Here is a 24299-nt window from a genome sequence, read left to right on the forward strand (position 1 = left end):
CCACAGGTTCCCCTAGCTGATGGCTCCCCTGGCATCTCTTTAGGACCTAAGCTATTTCCTACAAGGAAAGGATCATTGGAAAAGTCATTTTGAACAGGAAGAATTTAATTTTTCTGTACCAGGCTTTTTCCTTCTTAAAAGAGAGAGAGAGAGAGAGAGAGCGTGCGCGAGAGAGACACTCATTTACCTAAAGGCTTGAGTGCCTGGAAATTTCTTCCCTATGTGCACATTACCCACCTCCTGGCTGCAGGGATGGAAGGACTCGGAGAATTTGGAGGCTATTAAACAGATTCATAACGGACCCAGCAGTATAAACACATCTCAAGTGCAGACAGAAGTGCTACAATCTCTTCTTTGGTTTAATGTAAAACATACACCATTTGTGTCTGTGTTCCCATTTTACAAATAAACAAGGCGAAGAGATGGACTCCGAAATTGTCCCCGGGGAGCTAGGTGCCTTCGTTCCTTGTAATTTCCAGGCTTCTCCTGCCCACAAACAACGCAGAAAAGAACGCTTAATGTAGCCTTGCAGATCACTGCCAAAAGGCAGAGCAAATGGGAGAGACCTGGCCAAATGATCTGCAGCCATTCCCACCCTTCAGGGTGATGCCACAGTGGTTGGGGGCTCCAGAGCCCGCAGAGGGTGTTACCAGCCGAATTGTCCAGGCAGCTGGGTATATGCTGGATGGTGCATCAGGAGACGTGGATTCAAATCCCACCTCTGCCCCCACTGCCAGCAGGCTGTGCCATCCCAGGCAACTGACTGTACCCCTCTGCCCCAGCTGGGTTTCCTCATCAGTGGGATGAGGTGACAATCCCAGCCTGTGTATCTCACTGCATGATGGCGGGTCCCCCACGAGACAAAGGTGGGTCAGCATCCTTGGTTAGGATGTAAATGATCTTAGGAATGGCCATTTTCCCATTTTTATTCAAAATCAGTATTTCTTACCACTGATTCTCTCAGACCCAGAGGCGGAGGGATGTGTCACTGTCAGAAAGTCTAAACACGTTGAAGCAGGATCATTTTTTTTTAAATTAATTAATTATTAATTTATTTTTTTGGGCTGCTTTGGGTCTTCGTTGTGTGGGCTTTCTCTAGTTGTGGAGAGCAGGGGCTACTCTTTGCTGCTCTGTGTGGGCTTCTCATTGCAGTGGCTTCTCTTGTTGCAGAGCACGGGCTCTAGACCTGCAGGCTCAGTAGTAGCAGCACGTGGGCTCAGTAGTTGTGGCTTGAGGGCTCTAGAGCTCAGGCTCAGTAGTTGTGGCGCACGGGCTTAGTTGCTCCCACGGCATGTGGGATCTTCCCGGATCAGGGCTCGAACCCGTGTTCCCTGCATTGGCGGGCGGATTCTTAACCACTGTACCACCAGGGAAGTCTCGAAGCAGGATCGTTGACTCAAGGGCCAAAATGACTAATTTGGCCCCATAACTAGCTCAGTGTGAGGAATACCAGCCAAACCAGTGAGCTGGCTGAACTGACTGGTGGGATCAGTCAAAACGCACTGCCTGGTGGCTCCAGCGGAGGCAGGGCCCACATCTGGCCATGGAAGGAGGATGGATTAGCCATCAGAAGGATGGACTGCGCGGCCAGCCTGCCTGAGTCTTGCTGGGTGACATGGGGCAAATTCCCTAATCGTCCTATGTCTCAGGTTCCTCATCTGCCAAATGGAAAATAATAGAAGACCCCTCAAAAGGGGTTGTGAGGATGAAATGATGTCATATGTGTGAAGAGCTTTGGATAGCGCCCGGCCCCCAGCAAGTGCTGTGCGAGTGTTAGCTATTCTTTGGGTCAAGGGAGCTCCTTGGGCATTGACAGTGAAATGTGTCTAGAGAAGAACAGAAATTCTTCAGATGAGGAAACCGAGGTCTGTAAATGGGACGTGATCTGCTGAAGGTCACACAAGTTCAACTTGCATTTGACTGATATTTTCCAGGCGCCAAGATCATAGTAACAATCATGTGGTTAACATGTATTGATCCTTTTCTCCATTCCAGGCACAGAGCTCAGCATATCTCATGTTTTAATTAAATCCTCACCACCACTCTGTGATGAAAACACCCTGAACCCCCTTTTACAGATGAGGAAGTTGAGGCTCAGAGAGGGAAGGGACTTTGCTGGTAGGTGGGATTAGCTGTGCTGGTCATAGGTCTGGGGTCTTGGAGTCCGTGTTCTTCTTCCCCAGAATGCCCATCAGCCCTTCATCCAGGCCCAGGCACCTGGTTCTTGATTCTTGGTCCAGACTCCATCCTTCCTGCGTTGCTTCCTGTGGCTTCTTCCTCTCGATTCCAGGCTCACGAGGGCCTGGGTGTGCTGGCTCACCCGATGTGGGGGCAGGGACAGGAAGGCTTTGAGCTCAGCCTTCCCCCTGGATCTCCTGTCCAGGTGGGTGTCACTGAGTCTCTCCAAATGTCCTCATTCAGCACTACATATTTCATGGTGCTTGGTGAGTGCTTGGAGCATTTTTCCTCCCCCCAGGTTTTTGGCCATGCTCTTGTCTAAGGCTCTAAAGATTCTCTGTTTTCAGACAATAAATTACAAGCCTCTAAGTATTCCAGAGATCTGGGAAGGAAGAAACTCAGCAGCACCGAGACCCGAGGAAGATTTGGACCTGACCCAAGAGTTCCTGGCATCCTGGTTCATCTGTCCCCTAAGGCATCTGCTCTCCCACTTCTCTGACCAGCTGGCGTGTAAATTATCTCCCAATTCTTCCCAAGGAAAATAGAAAAGAGAGGAGTGGGGAATCAGAGAGAGAGAGAGAGAGGAAAGAAATACCAAAACCTGGGGGAGAGAATAATAATCCCTCCTACCTGTGATCACTTTAGAGTTTCGAGCAGTACCTAGCACCTTCGACCAGACAAAAGGGGCCCCTGATTTGTGTGCTCAGCCTCCTCCTGCCACATGTCTCTCCATGGGCCGAGCAGTGTGCAAGGCCAAGGGGATGCACCCACTAGCACCAATGCCCCCCTTCTACACCGTGCTGAGCGTACCTGGGACCCAGGAATGTCCGAACCTCTCCCAGGATCTGCACAGGCTTCTTCCCCAAATCCATCCTCCCCAGCCGCCCTCAGAGTGTGGACCTCTAGGTTCATAGCTGTTTGCAGCGTGTGTATGTACGTGTAGGTTAGAGGTTAGGGCTGGGCGTCCTCCTGCATCTGCATGAAGCCCTCGCTGTGCAGGATGGAGCCGCGCTGGGAAGGGAAGGGGGGACGGACTGTGGGCTGTGGCGGGCTTCCCCATGCCGTGGTGTTCCAAGTTCTACTCCAAGGAGTCCAGGAACTCTGAATTCAGACCTGGTCTTCCAGATTATGTTATTTTCTTAAATATTATCATAGAATATTTGTCAAGTTTGGAGGATAACACACATATTTCACCTAAGAGTTTGTTAGACTTGATTTTTTTTTTTTTTTTTTTTTTTTTTTTTTGCGGTACGCGGTCCGCTCACTGTTGTGGCCTCTCCCATTGCGGAGCACAGGCTCCGGACGCGCAGGCTCCGGACGCGCAGGCTCAGCGGCCGTGGCTCACGGGCCCAGCCACTCGGCGGCATTTGGGATCTTCCCGGACCAGGGCACGAACCCATGTCCCCTGCATCGGCAGGCAGACTCTCAACCACTGCGCCACCAGGGAAGCCCTAGACTTGATTTTTAACCCAAGGATTTAGACACACGCAGAGGAGCCCCTATCTGTACTGTGGCCCCAGGCCCTGCCACTGTTAGGGGCGGGCCTGGTTTCCAAAACACTTCTGGTCTCCTCTAAGCCTGTGAGCTGGGTCTGATCATTTTCACGTCCAGATGAAGACTCTGAGGCTCAGGGAGGTTAAGACACTGGCTTGAGTCTGCATAGCTGGAAAATGGCAGAACTTCAAGGTGAAGTCAAACCCTCCAACTGCACTGCTGGCTCTTCCTACGGCCTGGACCTCCTTCCTGCCATGGGGAGCCGCTTCTGTTTTGGGAGGTGGTGTCTTGCTCCTCTGTGGGTGCCCAGGCTGAGTGGTGAGCCAGGTGGAAGGGGGCACACACAGGCTGGGAATATACTGGACAGACTCACCCCAGCAGAGGAGGCTCTAAACTGGGGTCAACCAAGTAGAGCTCCCACTTAGAAGAAAGAAAAATGAGAACCTTGTCTCCTGTCAGATTGGCAGGTCCCCACAGCTCCTATTTCAAAACCATAACCTCATCAAGCTCCCCCTCCACCCCCCTAAAGCCTCCCCTCTCTCAACAAACTGAGAGTTTTCCATTGTAGAGGAGGGAAGAAATGCGTCTCTAATCCTCTTTGTTCCATGATTTCATCTCCTTCTCTCTCTCCTCCCTGGGGGCTCCAGGCAAACAGTTGGAGGAGGGAAGGTGGGGCAGGGAGGAGAGCCAACACTTTTTTCATGGTGGTGGGGGAGGAACATTCTGGGCTTTGGGCAGGAGGGAGGGGAGCTGGAAGGGCTCATCCATCCCCTCCCCCAGCCACCAACCAGAGCTGGAAACCTGGGAGACTTCCAGGAGGCCACCCTCCCCTTCCCTCTGCCCAAGCCCACGCACCACTGATTGCACCTCCTTGACTCCATCCCCAGTGCTCCATCGCGAACACAGTCGCTGCCTGAGCGTGAGCCTCATCGCTCATTCCTCACCGGATTTTGCAACAGCTGCCTAAGGGGCCTCCCAGACTCCAGTGCCGTCTACCATGGGCCCATCCTCCACTCAGCTGCCCAAGTGAGCCTCAGAGGCTCCACACCACCCACAGGATAGAGCCCAAGCTCCTAGGTGGTACTCAAGGCCCTCCTGTCCTCCCCCTGCATCCTCTCCAAACTCGGTTGTCACGGTGTCCTACCACATTTTGTTTTTCTAATCATCTACTTACTTCTCACCCACTAAGCCCCTTGAAGGAGGAATCTTCTCCACATTTTTACATTTTTGCTTTTCCAGGCCCTAGCAAAGCTCTTGGCCGATCAGCCTTACCCTCCCATTCGGGGAAGCCAGGCAAGCCCTCTACCCACAAACTCCGTCTCTCATTTACCTGCTCCCCGTCTTTTCCTGCTGCCCGACGTGACCCCACTGCAGAGTTTTTCTTTTCTTGTGTTGAAAGATGGCAAATGAGGGAATTCCCTAGCAGTCCAGTGGTTAGGACTCGGTGCTTTCACTGCCAGGGCCCGGGTTCGATCCCTGGTTGGGGAACTATAGATGCCTGCAAGACTTGCTGAGTGGCCAAAAAAAAAAAAAAAAAAAGATGGCAAATGAACATGCATATCAACTTTTGCTCCCTCCCAAACCCAAATCCCATGTAAACAACGGATTTGCATTTTTGTTAAAGGCATAAATCCACAAGAACAAGAAGACCAGGAGAGGAAAGCAATATGCAACAGAAGAAAACTTAATCTTACACCAGCCCTGGGGAAAGCTGAGAACCCATCTTATTTTCATGCCCTGAATTTCAGGAATGGTGGCCTTGGGGAACCTCTGGATCCTCTGGGGAGATGGGTGAGTGCTCAACTCAGGCAGATGGGTTGGAAATCTGAGAAACAGTCCCAGGTCCCTCCCACGCTCTGAACAGTTGGTGGTGCAGGACTTCTCAGGGTCTTTAAGAAGCTGATGTGCAGTTATATTGAGACAGTCCACAAATGGGATTCATTAGGCAGCATTTTATAAACAGATTTATATCATCTTGAGGCAACATAGCTTGGGCAATGCTGTTAAAACTTGCCAGCGGCTGGGAGGTGGGGTGGGAGTGAGACAGGCTGGGACCTGGGACCGTTTGCTGCAGTGCTTGTACCTGGACCAAAGCAATAAAATACAAAGAGACTATAAGGGACTAAAAATAACTGTGTGTGTGCTTGGTCAGGGCAAATTCTGGACAACAAGATACAAAAAGACCAAGAAAAACCCAACTGCCACTTCTTAAGAGCCGGGAGCAAAAGCAGGGTACTGCACATGCCCCCTGCACTCAACACCACCAAAGGGGTGGGCAGACCCCCTGAGCCGCCCTTCTGGCCCGACCCCTGGACACACCCCTACCCTCACCGCATATAAGGAACCAGCTTCCTGGTTCCTTGTTCCTTACAAGCAAGGGAACCTGTTATTTGTTTTCACTCCCCCCTGCTGCAGCAGGGCCCCAATAAAGCCTTGCCTGAATTTCTTGTCTGGCCTCTAGTCATTCTATTGATTGGGAAAGGCCAAGAACCCTGACCAGTAACAGGAGCACATGTCAGAGGTTAGTCCAAGTCACCCTTAGAGCAACCTCTTCACTCAGGCCAATTAAGTCTGATCCTTCATTCATTCATTCATTCATCAAATGTTTATTAAATGCCAGTCTGGGCATAGGGTGAAAACAAAGATGAATAAGACACAGTTCCCACTTTTGGGGGACTGACCTCCTGGTGGGGAAGTAATCAACTGTCTGTTCCCATTTAGGTAACAGAAGGACCTAGCCCTTTCCCTTCCTCTTTCCAGAACCAACTTCCTCTAGAATATTCAGGGAGAATATTCTCCCTTGGGCTCCTGGGTCATTCAGTTCTCTGTGTATCTTCTCTCTCAGCTCTCACCTGGCTCCACCTCTCTGAACCTGCCCAGTTTTCTCTGGGGCCTCGTTCAACTTGCTGCTGGTCATCAGAGCTCCCCTAACATAGGCTGGTGTGTGTCTTATAGATTCTCACTCCAAGTTTAAGATAATATGGGGTTTCCAGACAGGAAGCCACTTGAAATTGAAAATCATCTATCGCTAGACCAGGTGTCAGCAAACTTTTTCTGTTAAGGGCCAAGTAATAAATATTTTAGGCTTATGGACCAACAAGCAAAATCAAGCATATTATGTATAGTATGCTTATATAACAACAGAGAAAGCAAATTTCCACATATTGTTTATTAATGAAATTCAATGTATGGTAATAAATGAGTACATTTCTTTGTAACACAGGTCTACTAAGGAGAAGAATGGAATTATTTTGGGGGGGCATATAACATTTTGCTTAGTTGGTTCAGAGTTAGTGTTCCCCATCATCAAATTGACATGATCATCTGTGAAAAACAGTTTTAGCTCACGGGCCTTACAAAGACAGGTGGCAGGTGGATTTGGCCCATGGACCGTAGGTAGTGACCCTTGGACTAGACATCCATCAGCCATTCCCTGCCTCCATAACTAGCTGTCAGGTGTAGGCATTGCTCTGTCTTCAAGTTGTCTCCTCCAGACCTTTCCTCCCTTCTCCTCTCCACCTACCCTCAGGTCCCCATCCCACAGTGTTTCCTTATTATGTAGAGCATTTAAATCTCGTTAGGCTAAATCTTTCCGATCTATCAGCAAGCTACATCAGGAGCCAAGTCCAGCCTGCTGTCTGTTAGTGTACAGTCTAGGAGCTAAGAATATATATATATACATATATATATATATATTTTTTGTGTGTGTGTGTGTGGCACGCTGGCCTCTCACTGCTGTGGCCTCTCCCGCCGTGGAGCACAGGCTCCGGACGCGCAGGCCCAGCGGCCATGGCTCACTGGATCAGCCGCTCCGCGGCATGTGGGATCCTCCCAGATCGGGTCACGAACCCATGTCCCCTGCATCGGCAGGCAGACTCTCAACCACTGCGCCACCAGGGAAGCCCTATATATATATATATTTTAATAGCTTTATTGGGAGAGCATTCACATACCATGTAATTCACCCATTTAAAGTGTGTATGTCAGTGGTTTTTAGCATAGTCACAGATACGTGCAACCATCACCACAGTCAATTTTAGAATATTTTCATCACTCCGGTAAGAAACCCCATACCCTTTCACAGTCCCCGCCCCCCACTCCCCCATCCTCCTTGTCCTAAGCAATCACTAATTTACTTTCTATCTCTATTAAGAATACTTTTTACATTTTAAAGTGGTTTTTGTTTTCTTTTATTTATTTACCTTTTTAAAGACATTTATTCTTTATTTATTTATTTCTGGCTGCGTCAGGTCTTAGTTGTGGCATGTGGGATTTTTGCTGAGGCATGTGGGCTCTTCGTTGTGGTGCGTGGGCTTCTCTCTAGTTGTGGCGTGTGGGTTTTCTCTTCTTTAGTTGTGGTGCACAGGTTCCAGGGCACGTGGGCTCTGTAGTCGTGGCGCACGGGCTCTGTAGTCGTGGTGTGTAGGCTCTAGCTGAGGCATGCAAGCTCAGTAGTTGGGGCGTGTGGGTTTTCTCTTCTTTAGTTGTGGTGCACAGGTTCCAGGGCACGTGGGCTCTGTAGTCGTGGCGCACGGGCTCTGTAGTCGTGGTGTGTAGGCTCTAGCTGAGGCATGCAAGCTCAGTAGTTGGGGCGTGTGGGCTTAGTTGCCCCGCGACATGTGGGATCTTAGTTTCCTGACCAGGGATCAAACCCCCGTCCCCTGCATTGGGAGGCGGATTCTTTACCACTGGACCACCAGGGAAGTCCCTAAGGTATTTTGGGGGTTTTTTTGTTTTTTGTTTTTTTGGCTGCGTTGGGTCTTCGTTGCTGCACGTGGGCTTTCTCTAGTTGCGGAGCATGGGGTCTAGGCGTGCAGGTTTCAGTAGTTGTGGTGCACGGGCTTAGTTGCTCTGCGGCATGTGAGATCTTCCCAGACTAGGGATCAAACCTGTGTCCCCTGCATTGGCAGGCAGATTCTTAACCACTGCACCACCAGGGAAGCCCCCTGAAGTGGTTTTGAAAAAATCAAAAAAGAAGATTTCGTGACATGTGAAAATTACATGGAATTCAAATTTCAATGTTTGTAAAGTTTTATTGGCACACAGCCACACCCATTTGTTTATGTAATTGTCCAGGGCTGCTTTCTGTGCTAGGAGGGCAGAGTTGAGTAGTTGCACCAGCAACGCTGTGGCCCTCAAGCCTACAGTCTTTACTATATGGCCCTTGACAGAAAAGGTTTCTGACCTCTAATGTGGGCTAGGACTTGGGTGGGGGTTAGGGAGGAGGGAGGGGGAAGCTTTTTTCCCCAGCCTAATGTGCCCATTAGAAGAGCATCTGTAGAGGACCTGAACTATTGTAGAGGAACTGAACTGAACTGCTCTTCTGGCCCAGTGGTTCTTAGATTTCTGTGAGGGGACTTTGGTTCCAGTGCTGACTCCTGGGCCTTATTCCAGATGGGTCCAGGGCAGGGACAAGGAAGCTGCCTCTTCATCAGCATCTGATGATTCTGAGGCAGGTGGGCCCCAGAGCACACTGGGAAGCCCAGTCCCTATCAGTGCACACTCAGATGGCAGCCCCTCTCATGGAACAAGGATGTTTCCTTCCTGTTCCAGAGGCAGTGACCTTGAGGTGTGAGAAATGTCATGAGCACCTATGTGTGCAGTGAAACAGGAACCTGGACGAGGTGGGTCCTGAGGGAGCACCACCCCTGAGCAGGTGTCCTGAAGTTATCTATCTGGTCTCTGGAATGAGCATGTAAAAAGTAACTAAGTGAAGTAACTCAGAAAGAGAAAGACCAATACCATACAATATCACTCATATGTGGAATCTAAAATATGACACAAATCAACATATCTATGAAACAAAAACAGACTCACAGATATAGAGAACTGACTTGTGGTTGCCATAGCGGAGGGGTTGGGAGAGGGAAGGATTGGGAGTTTGGGATTAGCAGAGGCAAACTATTATATATAGGATGAATAAATAACAAGGTCCTGCTGTATAACACAGGGAACTATAGTCAATATCCTGTGATAAACCAAGATGGAAAAGAATATGAAAAAGAGCAAATATATATGTATAGCTGAATCACTTTCCTGTACAGCAGAAATTAACCCAACATTGTAAATCAACTATACTTCAATAAAATTTTAAAAAATAAATAGAAAAAAAGAGTAAGGGGCCAGATATACTCATTCTCCTGAAGCCTGTACCAGGCAGGCATCGGCCATAGAAGAAGATTCTGATCAAACACTGAGCAGCCTGGCTGGGGGCTGACCTGGAAAGCACTTTGTCAATTCTTGGGGGCCAAGGAGGTGTGGGTGAAACATCATACCCACTCAGGCCTCGAGCAGAGTGGCTGCTTCCCCTGCGCTCCCGGGGGAGAGGGAACCAGTGCTTCAGAGGGACAGACCCAGGCAGGCTCTTTAGAGAGAATCTTCCATCTCTTCTTCCTCTGTATTAAGAAAAATAACAAATGTACAGAGAAACAGAAAGACTAGTACAACACAACTAATATCCCACCACGTGGACCTGAGAGCAGTCAGCATTTTGTCACATTCACTTTCTCCCTCTCTTCCTAGATAGGTAGATAGGTTTTAAAAAATCATACATTAAAGTTGGCTCTTTGGGTGTACAGTTCTATGAGTTTTAACACATGTATTGCTTCGTGTAACACACCACAATCAGGATGCACAACAGTTCCATTACCTCAAAACCCCCCTGGCGGGACTTCCCTGCTGGTCCAGTGGTTAAGAATCTGCCTTCCAGAGCAGGGGACGCAGGTTTGATCCCTGGTCGTGGAACTAAGATCCCACATGCCACGGGCAACTAAGTCTGTGTGCTCTAGAGCCCGCGCCACAACTAGAGAGCCCGCGGGCAACAAAAGATCCCGCATGATGGTCTTTCCTGGTGGCGCAGTGGTTGAGAGTCCACCTGCCGATGCAGGGGACACGGGTTTGTGCCCTGGTCTGGGAGGATCCCACATGCTGCGGAGTGGCTGGGCCCATGAGCCATGGCCACTGAGCCTGCGCGTCCGGAGCCTGTGCTCCGCGGCGGGAGAGGCCACAACAGTGAGAGGCCCGCGTACCGCAAAAAAAAAAAAAAAAAAAAAAAAAAAGATCCCGCATGCTGCAAGTAAGACCCGATGCAGCCAAATAAATATAAATATTTAAAAAACCCCAAAACCAAACCCCCCCTGGCATCACCCCTGTATGGACATCCCCTCACCCCATTGATAATCTCTGGCAACCACTGATCCATCCCTACAGTTTTGCCTTTGGGAGAATGTCGTGAAAATGGAAACACCTTTTGAAACTGGCTCCTTGCACTCAGCATAATACCTTTGAGCTTATCGAAGTGTTTGAGTGTGTCAATAGCTGTTTCCTTTTTATTGCTGAATAGTCCTCCCTCATGTGGACGTACTACACTTTGTTTATTCATACACCTCCTGAAGGATATTTGGGTTGTTTCCAGTGTTTGTCAATCATGAATAGAGCAGTTAGAAATATCGTGTAAAAGTTTACATATGAATGAAAGACTTCCTTTTTCTAGGGTAGAAACCTAGAATAGAAACCAGGGTGCAGTTTCTGGATCCATCATAAGGTGAGTGTATGTTTAACTTTATAGGAAACGGCCAAACTATTCGAGCCATTTCAAAGAATTAAAAACACCATAACAATTCATTCCAAAATACTTGAGGGTACATTTCCAAGAATAAAAATGTCTCCCCCTCGCAAATCACAATGCCATTAAAAACCAGCAAGTAACACCACATTGTAAATCAACTATACTTCAATTAAAAAATAAATTAAAAAAATTAAATTAAAAAACACCAGCAAGTGTCTCTAATACCTGTTTGGTTGGTTTTTAAACAACTTCCTGACAGGGTGGCAGCTGCAGAGGCTGAGCCCCTGGCGGAAGGCTGGCTGTTGTAGGTAGACCAGCAAACCCGTGGACACACAGATGAGAGATTCCGGGGCTCCAGCCTGCCATGGGCACGTCGGGCACTGAGAGGATGTGCATCCCTGCAGGCACGTGGGAGGACAGAGCATTTGAAGTCCACGTGCCCCCCTTTCCCCTGGGTAAGAGGCTGGCTCTGTGGCACAAACCCTGGGCGCATGGGGGAGAAAACAGAAACACTGAGGTTAAAGTTTTCTGCAGCCTGTCAGGGTCAGGCCTGAAAATAGATACTGAGTTGAATTATAGAAAATATAGCTTTCCTTTCCCCATACTGAAGTTTGTGGTCTGAGAGTTATGCCTCCTGCAAAGGTAGATGGTGGCTCTGGGACTGGAAGCCAGGTGTTTTGTGTCCAAAACCACAGCTGTTCCCCTGCATCTGCTGGCACTTGTATTATAGGTATCTGCCCTGTGTCTCTTCCCCCAGTAGATGGGAAACCTCTGAGGGCAGGATCTGGGCTGCGTTCATCTTCAGAAGCCAAAGTCTGACACCTAGTAGGCGTTTTATAGAAGTGTACTGATTTGGCTGAAAAGGAATTGGGGGGGGGGTGTCTTGATGACCTTTGGGTTTCAAGCAGGATGGTGACCGACCCTTGATCACTGATTAATTAATGTTCAATGGCGGGGCGGGGGACGGTTTCTAGAGCTGAACTGAGAGCCCATTGAAGGTTGGGTGGGTCTCTTCCTGGCTAAGGCGCCGTGCGTGGCCCTGGCCGTGTTTGTGTCTCTATTTCTTCCTCTCTTCAAGGTGATATCTAAGGACTTTCTGCCTCCATATCCTGATCTGTGGATGGGCTACGAGGGTGCACTGTGGGGAATGTGGCGCTGGGGAAAGGGGCTTGGGGACAGACCTTCCACCCTGAGTCCTTGGCAACTCTGGACTGGGGGTGATGTCCCCCAGGAGGAGGGGGAGGGAATGGGTAAGGACTGTGTGAGGGTCATCCTTCCAGACTCCTAGAGCTAGGCAGAGGGGACCTGACTTTAGCATTGAAGTAAGAAAGAACCAGAAAGGTGTGGTTACTGGCCCAAGGTCACAGAGCTAAGGTTGGCTAGCTGGAGCAGATCTCCTGACTCCCAGGCCGGGGATTGATCTGCGGCACCTCACACTTCCATTGGGCTTTACCCTATTTCTGAAATATGGCAGGAGTTAAAATTAGCCCTGAGATGGATACTTCAGCTGCCGTCTACCCCAGGAACCACCCACCAGCCTCAGCTAAGGGAAGCCGGGTGGAGGGAAGGACTTTGCGTTTCTTTGAGCATTTTTGTTGCCCTCAGACGGCTTTTTATTAACACCAGTCTCTTCTCTTTCACCATGTCTCTGGGGCTGGCCGTGCCTCCATGGAAAATCACTGGGGTGGAAGAGCACGGATGTGATGCTTTCAGAATCCTGGGCTCTTAAATGTACCGTGTTTGATAGAGAGGAAGAGTCTCCATGGCCCCGGTCATTCTGAGAGCCAGGGGAGCAGCTCTCCAGAGCTGGGGGCTCACAGATCTGGCTTCGACCCCTACCTTTGTCTCTTGTTTCCTGCATTTCCGTGTCTAATCACCCTGCACCTTGGTGTACTCATCTGTCAAATAAGGATAATAGTTCTGTCTCCTTCGTGGTGTTATTGTGAGAATTCAATGAAAAGATGCATAGCACTTAGCTCAGAGGGAACATTCGATGAATGCTAACATTCTTTTTCTTCCTTTCAGTTTTATTGAGATACAATTGACATACGGCATTGTATAAGTTTAAGGTGTACAGCAGAAATTAACACAACATTGTAAATCAACTATGTTTCAATAAAAATATTGATAAAATAATAAAAAATAAGGTGTACAGCACAATGACTTGACTTAGGTATATTGTGAAATGATTACCACAATAAATTTAGTTAACATCCATCATCTTGTATAGATACAAGAAAAAAAAAAGAAAAAGAAAAAATGTTTTTTCCCTTGTGATGAGAACTTTTAGGATCTGTTCTCTCAGCAATGTTCAAAAATACCATACAGCAGGGCTTCCCTGGTGGCGCAGTGGTTGAGAGTCTGCCTGCTGATGCAGGGGACACTGGTTCATGCCCCAGTCCGGGAAGATGCCACATGCCGCAGAGCGGCTGGGCCCGTGAGCCATGGCCGCTGAGCCTGCGCATCCGGAGCCTGTGCTCCGCAACAGGAGAGGCCACAACAGTGAGAGGTCCACGTAACGCAAAAACAAAACAAAACAAAAACAAAAACAAAACCAAATACCATATAGCAGTGTTAACTCTAGTTATCAGTTTGTACATTTTAACATTCTTCTTATTAGATTTATTACTAGTTTTAGAATCAGAGCTCTGAATTGGAGTTCATGGGGGATAACTCTGAGGCTTCTTCTGTACCAGCTCTGACCAAGGAAGTAGAACCATGTGTATCTGTAATTCTAAGTTTTATAGTAGCCACGTGAAAAAAAAAACCCTAAACTGGCGAGATTAATTTTAATAAGATTTTTATGGAACCCAATACATCTAAAATATTATCAATTCAATGTGTAAACAACAAAACAAATTATTAATGAGATATTAGGCATCTTTTTTCTGTCCTTAGTCTTTGAATTGGTGTGTATTTCACACAACACCTCTCGATTCAGACTAGCCATGTTTCAGTGCCCAGTTGTCACAAGTGGCCAGTGGTAATGCCTTGGACACTGAGATCCATACAAGTCTCCTGGTGCGCCCATGTGATTGGGCCCCAATTGCCCACAGTGGGCAACATGCTGTGACACACTCTTCAGGGACCCCTTTCTCTTCCCTGCCTCAGCCCCCCTTCCACTGGTACTTCCTGGCCTCGCTCCCAAATAAACCATTTGCCCTCGAAGCCTCGCTCCAGGGTCAGCTTCTGCGAGAACGAGGCCCCAGACACGGGCTTCTTTCATTCTCCACTTCAGTGAAGCCAGGAAGAAAAGAAGGGTTTTTTTCCCCCCATTCCGTAGAAAGGATGCTGGGGTTCAGAGCTGGCCTGAGGTTTGCTGACAGTCCCCCAGCAGGCCTGGAACAGAACCAGGTGCAGGAGGTAAATGTTCTCTCCCACCTGCTTCCAACCCCCTGAATTTTTAAAATTTATTTATTTATTTTAAACCAGGAGAACAGCATTCCCCTGGTGGTGGGGAACTTTGTTTCCTGCCCTGTGTCCCACCTAGCTACCTTGCAGCGTAGACAGTTCTGCTTCCAGAGTTCAGCCAGCCCGGGCTGGCCCTGTCCCGGGGTGAGACCCTGTGGAGGCTGTGGACACAGCCTGAGACACCCTGAGGACCAGCGGCGGCTGGTGGGAGATGGGCTCCCTCGAAGGGTATGATGGGAGAAATGTCCCTGGGTCCCCCCAGCCTCATATATCCAGCAAGAGGAGAAGAACAGATCTCCTGGAAGGGGGGAAAAGAAAGGAAAAAAAAAAATCTTCCATCTGTTGAGTATTAACCTCTGAACCATTTAACCAAACATTGGCTTCTCTTGTCATTTGATAAGGTGTATCCAGCCAAGGGAGATGAGAAAATTGGGAGGTTATTCTTTTAAATTACATCAGCAGGGGGTTTGTTCCTGCCGCAGAGCTCGGAGGGTCCCGTCTGAGCCATCACATCACCACCAGCACACTCAAGGACAGATTTGAGTGTTTTCCTCTGCCTGGGCGTTCAGGCATTCACAGGGATTTTTTAAAAAGCAAGAGGGATTTGAAAATAAAGCCCATGCACGGCAGGCTGTCTGCCCTGAGCCAGCAGTGCAGCGAGGGTGATTATGGAGGAAGGAATGGTTTGTGTCACCGCCACACAGAAATGTCCGACGGCTTTTCTGCAGAGACAACACCTCTCAGTCTTCCAGAGACTCTGTGTGCAGACTTCCGGAGCTGTCGGGGACCTCCAAGGCCATTCCGCCTGCCCCAGCCTGCCTTGAGTCGAGTTTCTCGGTGGGATGGGCCAGCAAGCAGTCTAGACAGATAGGGACCTCCAGAGCTGGCCAGCCAGCTTCCGTGGGCAGATCTGACCTGTCAAGAGGACATCAGGCCTCAGAAAGGCAGGAGCCCAGCCTTTGGCTCTCGTCTCTGGCCCAGGTCTTCCTCCTGTCCCTCTTGACTGTCGACTCATAGGAGCACGTTATCTCCCCAGACCCGCCCCCCTCAAGGCCTCCTGGGAGACTAGCTGAGCACTGGAGGGAGTCAGGAGTCTGTGATGAATGCCTTGTATGACCCTGAACCAGTCCCTTCTCTCTGGGCCTCAGTTTCCCTGTGGATCAAAGGAACTGGATGAACTGGTCTCCAAGGTCTTGTCAACTCTGCCCTATGGTGGTGTTTGTTCATAGGATTCCTCCAATAGGGAGGAAACACATAGTCTCTGTTTCTCCCGGTGACTCACAGCCCCAGCCAGAAGTCTTCTCTGCCATCTTTTCTAGGCCCATCTCACTGAAGCATCACTCCATTTCCTTTCTCTAGCCCTTTCCCCTTGGTTGGCAGAGCCCATGAGGTCTCACCTTCCTCCTACCCTGGACTCACTCCACCTTGTCTTTCTTTTGTCACTTTTTCCCTGGGGAAAGAGAAAGGCAATCAATTCCCCCTAAGCACTGACTAAGCTGGCCCTTTCACACATAGTAGCTCATTTAATTTTCTCAGCAGCTCAGAGTCATGGATAAGTCTCATCTCAGATGGGGAAACCATGGCTTGGCCAAGCTCCCACACCAGGAAGAGGCGGAGCCAGGATTCAGACCAGGTGGGTTTGACTCTAAAGGTCAGATTCTCTTCACTACATCACCTTTCTGTGTCACCTAGCCATCTGGGCTCTTCCTGGGTGAGGCTCCAGGCAACCTGAGGACAGAGGGGGCAGAATGGCAGAGTAGGCAAACGTGGGATCTTGCTTTGAAGACCTAACTCCTTGGCAGACGGGGAAGGGAAGTTCTCAAGTCTCAGAAATCGACTGGGACATGACAGTAATGAACTTGGGCCCTGGGCTCCCTGCATATGATTTCACGCCTGTTGCATTCCCCATCTCAGGTCATGGCCAGCTTCACTGACCAGGTTGGCTTACCAGAGAAGGCTCTAGAATGAGTCGCACACAACAGCCCAAATGACACAAGGCCAGGTGCCATCTTTTCCAACACAGAGTAGATCTGTGACTTTGGACGAGTTCCTCCAACAATCAGAACTTTGGTTTGCTCATCTGCATAATGGGCATAAGATCCCCCACCCTCCTCAACAGGCAGCAACAGTGAAGAGACTTCATTGGCTCTGATGTAAAATATACCATCTTTCTTATTCTCTCATAGCCCCCATCTCAGGGACACCTGTAGCCTACAGCTGGCAGATATTTGTTGGGTATAAATCAGTCACCATCATTTGGACAGACCTTTGGAATTTACTGAATATTTACACACCTTATATTCTTTAATTCTCCTAACAGACCTTTCAGAGGGCAGGGTTGCCCTTTGCCCCAGTTTACAGGATGGGGAAACTGAGGCTGCTCTTTTTTTTTTTGTAATGAACTTATTTATTTACCTATGGCTGCGTTGGGTTTTCATTGCTGCGCACAGGCTTTCTCTAGTTGCAGCGAGTGGCGGCTTCTCTTGTTGCAGAGCACGGGCTCTAGGCGCACGGGCTTTAGTAGATGCAGTACACGGGCTTAGTAGTTGTGGCACGTGGGTCCTAGAGTGTGTGGGCTTCAGTAGTTGTGGTGCACGGGCTTGGTTGCTCCGTGGCATGTGGGATCTTCCCAGAGCAGGGCTTCGAACCCGTGTCCCCTGCATTGGCAGGTGGCTTCTTAACCACCGTGCCACCAGGGAAGCCCCAGCTGGCTGAGGAGTTGTGGTGACTTTCAGAGCCCTCTGCCGACAGCTCTCTGTCTTCTTGTCATTTGCAGAGAGCTAGCCTGTAAGGGCAGCTCAGCAGCCAGCTGCAGCCCAGATGTGGAGGTCTGGCTGGCCATGGAGGAGGTGGGTGGGTGGGGACATCCTCCCATTTCCTCCCCTGAAGACAAATGGTTCAGGGGCCACTGGAGGCCCTGCAGGCTGTGGCTGGCTTAGAAGCCTTCCCGGAGCCTCTGTGAGGCAGGCGCTGTGCTCATCTTGAAAACAGTTCTTATACTGAGGTGGTTACTTGGAGGATGAAATCAGAGGGCAGGGGCTCAGCAAGCTGCCTGTCCTTCTCCTCACAGAACGACTCTCTTTAAGCTTGCTTTGGCTCTGGGTCCTAAGGGCCCTCCTCCTGGTCTGGGCAAAAGCAGGCAGGCTAAAGGGGGCCATCTTGGCCAGCACTATTTTTGGCTGTTTTTTTGTGGAGGCCCAGCATTCTGAACTCTCTCCTCTGGACGTGGAATGAGCAGACACATACACGCACACACAGAGAAAACATACACACACTGCACAATTATGCACCCGCACACACACACATATACACACACCCGTGCACGTGTGTGTACACACATGCATGTCCATCCACACCTCCCAGGAGAGACCGTGAGCTCCCTTAAGCCCCTCAGGGGAGGAGGGAAGGAAGCTGGGTGTCGTATATCATTTCTCTCCAAACAGGCAGTGGCCTCGGCCGAAAGCGGGCTTGGGGGTGTTCGGCAGCCTTGAACTGGTCTCGGGAAGGAGCCCCTCTGGCCCATATTTCACAGACACCCCAGACGGAGCCCGCTGTCAGGAGCGCTGTCTGATTTCCTCCCCTGCCTGCCGGCTCAGATCCCCCCACAAAGAGGGCCATTGTGTCCGCCTCCACACCCCTGGCATCTGCTCCACAGAGATCCGACGGGGGGCACGCTCAGAGGGGATCTGGGGGATGAAGGAGCCGCATCCTGAGCTGCAGCCCACAGAAGGGCCACAGATTCTTGAGCAGAAAGAACCTGGTTCTGGCTGAAGGGTCCCCTAGCCTCGCAGGCCTCAGCGTCCGCAGCACTCCCACCCTCCCGCCAGTCCTCCCAGGTGCCCCAGGGCCCTGGAGTAGCTTCTCCTCAGGCCTTTCAGGGACGAGATGGGTGAGAAACCATTGAAAAGGTGGTGACTGAGGATGAAAAGGCATTTTAAGGGGACAGGAGCCCTCCCACCCTCTCCCACAAGAAAAGCCCTTAGTCCTTGGTCTCCTTTATGGAGGGGAGAAAGCCAGGCCGGCTGCTGGGAAGAGGCAGTTGTGTCTGGTTTTTCCTGCTCTAGAGTTTCCATGGGTTGGACATTCTGGGGAGGGAAAGTGGGGTCCTGGGGGGCAGTGCCAAGGAAGACAGAATGAAGGGAGAGTGGGCTGGCAAGAGAGGACTTATGGGGCTGAGAGAACATCGTTCAGCAGGGGCCTGGGCATCCACTTTCTAATTCCCTCCAGGGACACCTCTGAAGAGGCTGCTCCACCCCAGGTGCCAGGTCACTGGGTCAAGATCTGAGAGATGCCTCCCAAAATCAGACAGCGCTCCTGACAGCGGGCTCCGTCTGGGGTGTCTGTGAAATGTGGGCCAGAGGGGCTCCTTCCCGAGACCAGTTCAAGGCTGGGTATGTGTTGGGGGCGGTATAGGGGTAAGGAAGCTTTCATAACTGAATCGCTATCATAGGGGGTTCTCTTGGGGGGTGTGGTGTGAGGCCATAGTGTGGCAGTGGGCAGGGGTTCTGTTCTGGGCTAACGTATCAGAAGCAGATCTAGCCCCAGCATCCTGAAAACCCTTGACCTTGATCACTATCCCCTACTGCCCCACAGCAGTGCTTCTTATCTGGACGGCTTGGTGCTTTGAAAACATTCTGCCCAGGGTGTCTGCGTATCTTTTATACTCAAAGCAGAGCAAGGCATAAGATTGCTTTTTTTTTTTCACACCTGGAAATTGGCTCAGAGAGCATAAGTGGCTTGCTTAAAGTCACACAGCACATGAGTAGGACAGCAGATCCTAAAACCCAGGCCTCCTTCTTGCTCTGTGCTTTTGTTGTTGCTGCATTGCAGCCTCCCTGTAGAAGGAGAAGAAAACTCTGTCTAGAACATGGTGTGTGTGTGTGTGTGTGTGTGTGTGTGTGTGTGTTGGGGAGGGGAGGTGGAGCTGGGGGAAGGAAGGTTATAAGGAGTAAGGGATTTCTCCTCCTGCAATGCAGAGCATATTAGAAGAAAACAACCCGAAGAGAGTCTGGTCCCACCAGACAGGCGGCCTGCAGACACAGACCTGAAGCTGCCTAGTCAGGTGTGTTGGGTGCCTTAGAAAGGATTTGTGTTCCTGGAAAACTGGTTTTAAATCCTTTTAAAAAACACAAATAAAACCATCCTTTACAGGTGCTGGGAAAGGCTGCAGCCATTTTTTCTTTGGTACCATCAAGAATTCTTTAGAGATTTAAAATTGCCCTACTGGATTTTCTCAAAGTATGGTAAATCTGCTGGATCGGAGAGAAAACCAGGCATCGGGCTCCGGCCAAGGTGAGCACAGGCTGGATAGTAGACGCTCTTCACAGGGGCTCTCAGACCTGGCTAAGCCTGTGCCCTTCCCAGTAATGCTGGAGTTCAGCCCAGCCGTGGGCCCTAGCCCTGGGGACAGGGTGGAGTCCTGAACCAACAGCTCCAATTAGGAAATTAATAAAGAAAGAGAAGCTCTCGCAGCCAGGCCCATGGTGAGAGACGAGTTAGGTCATGTCTCTTTTTGTTCAGTCGCATATTAGTACTGACCCTGATGTCACCTTCAAGCTATTAAGCATCACCCTCAGAGGCTTGAATGAGCATCTCACAAAGTTTTTATCAGGTATACCCCTGAGTCTTGCTGTCGTCAGTGGTCGACCCTAGACACTAATTTTTTGTCCACTGCAGGTCAAAGGAAGTGGCTCTTTTAGACCTCAGGGCTCAGGGCTGTGAGTTGGGGAGTGACAGAGAATCTTGGTTTGGTCCTGTGGCTAGAATCAGAGACAGTTTCCCTGAGCCACAGAAACAGGGTGGGTATCCAATTCCTTCCTTTTTGGCAAGGGCATGGACTGCCAAACTTGGTGGGCAGTAAAGGCCTGGACTGCATCAAGCCAGCCAGTTTAACCAGTATCTTGGCCAGAGATTCCCCTATGTGGTCTGTGTGGCCCGCAATGGGCAATTGTGAGCTGAGAAGCCAATTGACACCACTAATTTAACAATTCCCCCATCCATCTGGCCATCCATCTATCCATCCATCCATCATCCATCCATCTAACCATCTGTCCATCCATCCATCCATCTGTCCATCCATCCATCTATCCATCCATCCCTTTATCCATCCATCCATTTGTCCACCCATGCAATAACTATCTATTGAACATTTATTATATTCCAGGCATCATGTTAGTAGCTGGGAATAAAACGGTCAGAGAACCATAATTCATTTTCTTCCCTCCAGCTTGGAGCACAGACCACAAATGAATAAGCAAACAACAAATAAAAGAACTATAAATTGTGGTAACAGCCATAAAGGAACACACATAAGGTGAGAAGACAAGGATCAAAGGATAGTAGTGGCCAGGGTTGATGGTGGCATCAGAGAAGGGCATGGATATGAGATACTTTTTGAAGGTTTATTCATGGTTTGTAGCAAATGGGACTGCGAAGTCACAACCAGTGAGAGAAGGAACGTGGTGAGAGCCTAAAGCTATGGTGGCTAAGAGAGGACACCACTTGCAATTGTTATGTTGGTAGCTGTATGGGATTACCTGGCACAGGCCCTTCTACTTGGCTGAAGAAGATATAGCTTCCAGTGGAAAACATTTCTACTCAATGGAAGGAAAGAAAGCCATCCACCATGGGTTTTCCTGGTTAGTGGAGCTGTGGCACTTTGGGGGTCCAGACAGGAAAGAGTGGATTCCTGCCTGACACTGGTTCTCCTCTTTGAATAGAAGAGCTGTTAGAAATGCATCCATCACAGGGTTTGGCCCAGGCAGGGGGGTAGACTTCTGAAGCCCTGAATCCTTCCAGGCCCTTTCATTTAGAAATGGATTCTCTGTGTACTTCCTCTTACTTTCCTCTCTCTCCCTCTCTCCAAAGGGCAGCCACATCCTTGCTTGTCCTCGATGTTCTCTGAAGGATGGAGAAACCCATTACTGAAAAGTTACTGTCGGAGAATTCTTGGCTGTTTGGATTCCTACCAAGCCACCATCTCTGGTCACAGTCACTGGTTCCCATCAGGGAGTCGCCAGTGGGTGGGCTTGCTTCCCTCGTACAGCTTTGCACCCGAGAAAAAGCAGATTTTTACCAGCTTGAGGAGCAGTTGGTCCCAGCTACTGTTCACCTAGCACTGTTCAATCACACGCCAACACTGAAGAGTGGGAAGAGTCAGGGAGTCTTCAAAAGAAACCAGAAAACTTGACTGATGTGTGCGTGCACCTTTAATTTCATTATCAGACTCTCCTCCATGGATTTATTAACTATTATTGGAGAAATTAAAATTCTCATATTGAAAGAGATTTTCTTCTGTTGACTTTAGAAAGTGGATAATGTTGCTGCCTGATGTCAGGCATCGGCCTCCTGTTGAAAATTGGGCCATACTGACCCATTAAAACTTCCTCTGTGTGCCTTTCAAGTTGTCCCTTTAAGTGCCAGTAGAATGCCTAAGTCCTTGGGGGGTGGGCCCGGGTCTGGGAGATCTTTCCAAACAGAAGAGAATGAGCAAGGGAATGTAGGTAAGAAATCACACGGTATCTGTATATGGAAGGGCCGGTGGCTTGGTATTGCTGGGTTTCGTGGCAGGGGGTGGTGTAACGAGGTTGTAGAGTTAGGCAGGGGCCAGAGCATGGGGAACCTGGAGGCATATGAAGGGTTTCGAACTTCATTTTGTAGGTGATAGGAAGCCATTGATAGGTTTTAAATCAGGGGTGACAAGGTTGAATTTGTGTGTGTGTGATTGCTGTAGGGGACGGACTTTGAGAGCTATTAGAGGTTCTAATTCAACTGTGAGATGTTGACAGTCTGAGCAAAGGCAATGGTGGTTGGAAGACAAAGCATGCATGGGTGTGAGAGATACCTACGAGTTAAGTGAAATGAACAGGACCAGGTAACTGATTGGTTCTGCAAAGCAGCTAGGTAATATCAAGGATGTGTCCCAGGTTTCTAGTATGAGTGAATGAGGTTTCTAGCATGAGTGAATGGGTAGCTTGTGGTGTCGCCAACTAAAATAGATGATTCAGAATGCAGGCGGAGGAGCTAGCCTAAGCTGGGGAATGGAGGTTTCCCCTTCAGATATTTTGAGTTTGACGTGCCTATAGCCATTTAGGTGGCAAAGGGCAGTAGGCAGCAGAGTATGAAACTTGAAGCTCCCACATCAGGGGTAGGGGAATGTTGGTCTGGTGTCAGAATGCTGGGATGCAAATCCCAGTGTCATCACTGGAGTGGTCAGTTTCCACAAAGTGGTGCAGCAGTGACAAATGACCCCCAAATCCCAGTGGCTTACAACAGTGAACTTTTATATCCTCACTGACATAGACGAAAACTGGGAGCTGGCTTTGGCTTTGCTCCACGTCTTTCTCATTCTGGAACCCAGGGTAATGGTGGAACCCCCGTCTCAGCCCAGCCTTGTGCGGAAGGAAAAGAGCAATGGCAGAGCCATGAGATGACTCTAAAACTCCTGCATAGACAGGGCACTCGGTGCTTTTGCTCACATTCTATTGGCCGAAGCAGGTCACATGGACAAGCCTGAAGTCAACCAGGTGGGGACATACACTCCTCCCAGCGGAGGTACAGCATATGACAATGGTCAGGGGGCAGTATTCATCTAGTGGAGAGAAAAGAAAATAGTTGGGCCCAACCATATGACCTATGACAACCACTAAGGGGCTATAAAACCTTGGGGATTTACTCAACTTCTCTCTGTTTTGCTTACCTTATCTGTAAGACAGGAATAGCAGTACTGCCCCTTAGGATTGTTAAGAGAATTAACTTAGTTCGCCCATGTAAAGCGCTTAGAACAGTGTCCGACACAGAGTAAACACTTTATAAATGTAGGTGGATGGAAGGAAGATGGAAGGTGGGGATATTATTTAATGGGTTCTGCGGTTCAGTTTGGGAAGATGAAAAAGTTCTGGAGACGGATAGGGGCAATGGTTACACAACAATGTGAAAGTACTTAATGCCACAGAACTGTACACCTAAAAATGGTTCAAATTTTATGTTGGGTATATTTTCCCACAATAAAAAAACTGTAGGTAGATGGGATTGTCTGGGAAGGGCAAGAAGAGGAGAAGAGGGTGGTGGGCAGAAAGTGGAAAACTTGGGAACCAGCAGTGGGGGCAAAAGCATTGCGAAAGGGAGATTAAGTCTGCTCGGGAGACAGGGAAGGAACATTCTAGACACACAAGAAAACCAAGAGAGGTTGATGTCCTCCGAAGCCACAGGAATTGAGTTAGGAGGGACTGTTGGAGTGCCTGAGGATGTCTGCTCTGCTTGGCTTGGAACCTGAACCTTCCCTTTGGCACCTTGATTTTTGTGGGTCTGCTTCCCTCTGCCAGATCCTGATGATGTCATTTCTGGTCACCGCCAACACCAGGCCCAGACTGCCTCAATGCCAAATCCTGGCCAGGTCTCTTCTCCGAGGTCCCTCCCTCCCCTCCTCTCTAGCCAGTCCTCTTTTGTTCATTGCTGACATCTTGGTGAGACAAATCTCTTTTAATTAAAAAGACACAGAATTGAGGACATTTTTTCTTGTGTCATTTTTTTTTAATTACCGTTGGTGTATATTGCTGTACCCTGAAAAACAAAAATCTTCAAACTTTGAATTTAAAAATTAGGGTTGGTTAGTTTATGGTCAAGATTCCTTGATTAACAAAAGAGTTCA

This window comes from Mesoplodon densirostris, chromosome 18 (assembly GCF_025265405.1).
Source record: "Mesoplodon densirostris isolate mMesDen1 chromosome 18, mMesDen1 primary haplotype, whole genome shotgun sequence".
Lineage (NCBI taxonomy): Eukaryota > Metazoa > Chordata > Mammalia > Artiodactyla > Ziphiidae > Mesoplodon > Mesoplodon densirostris.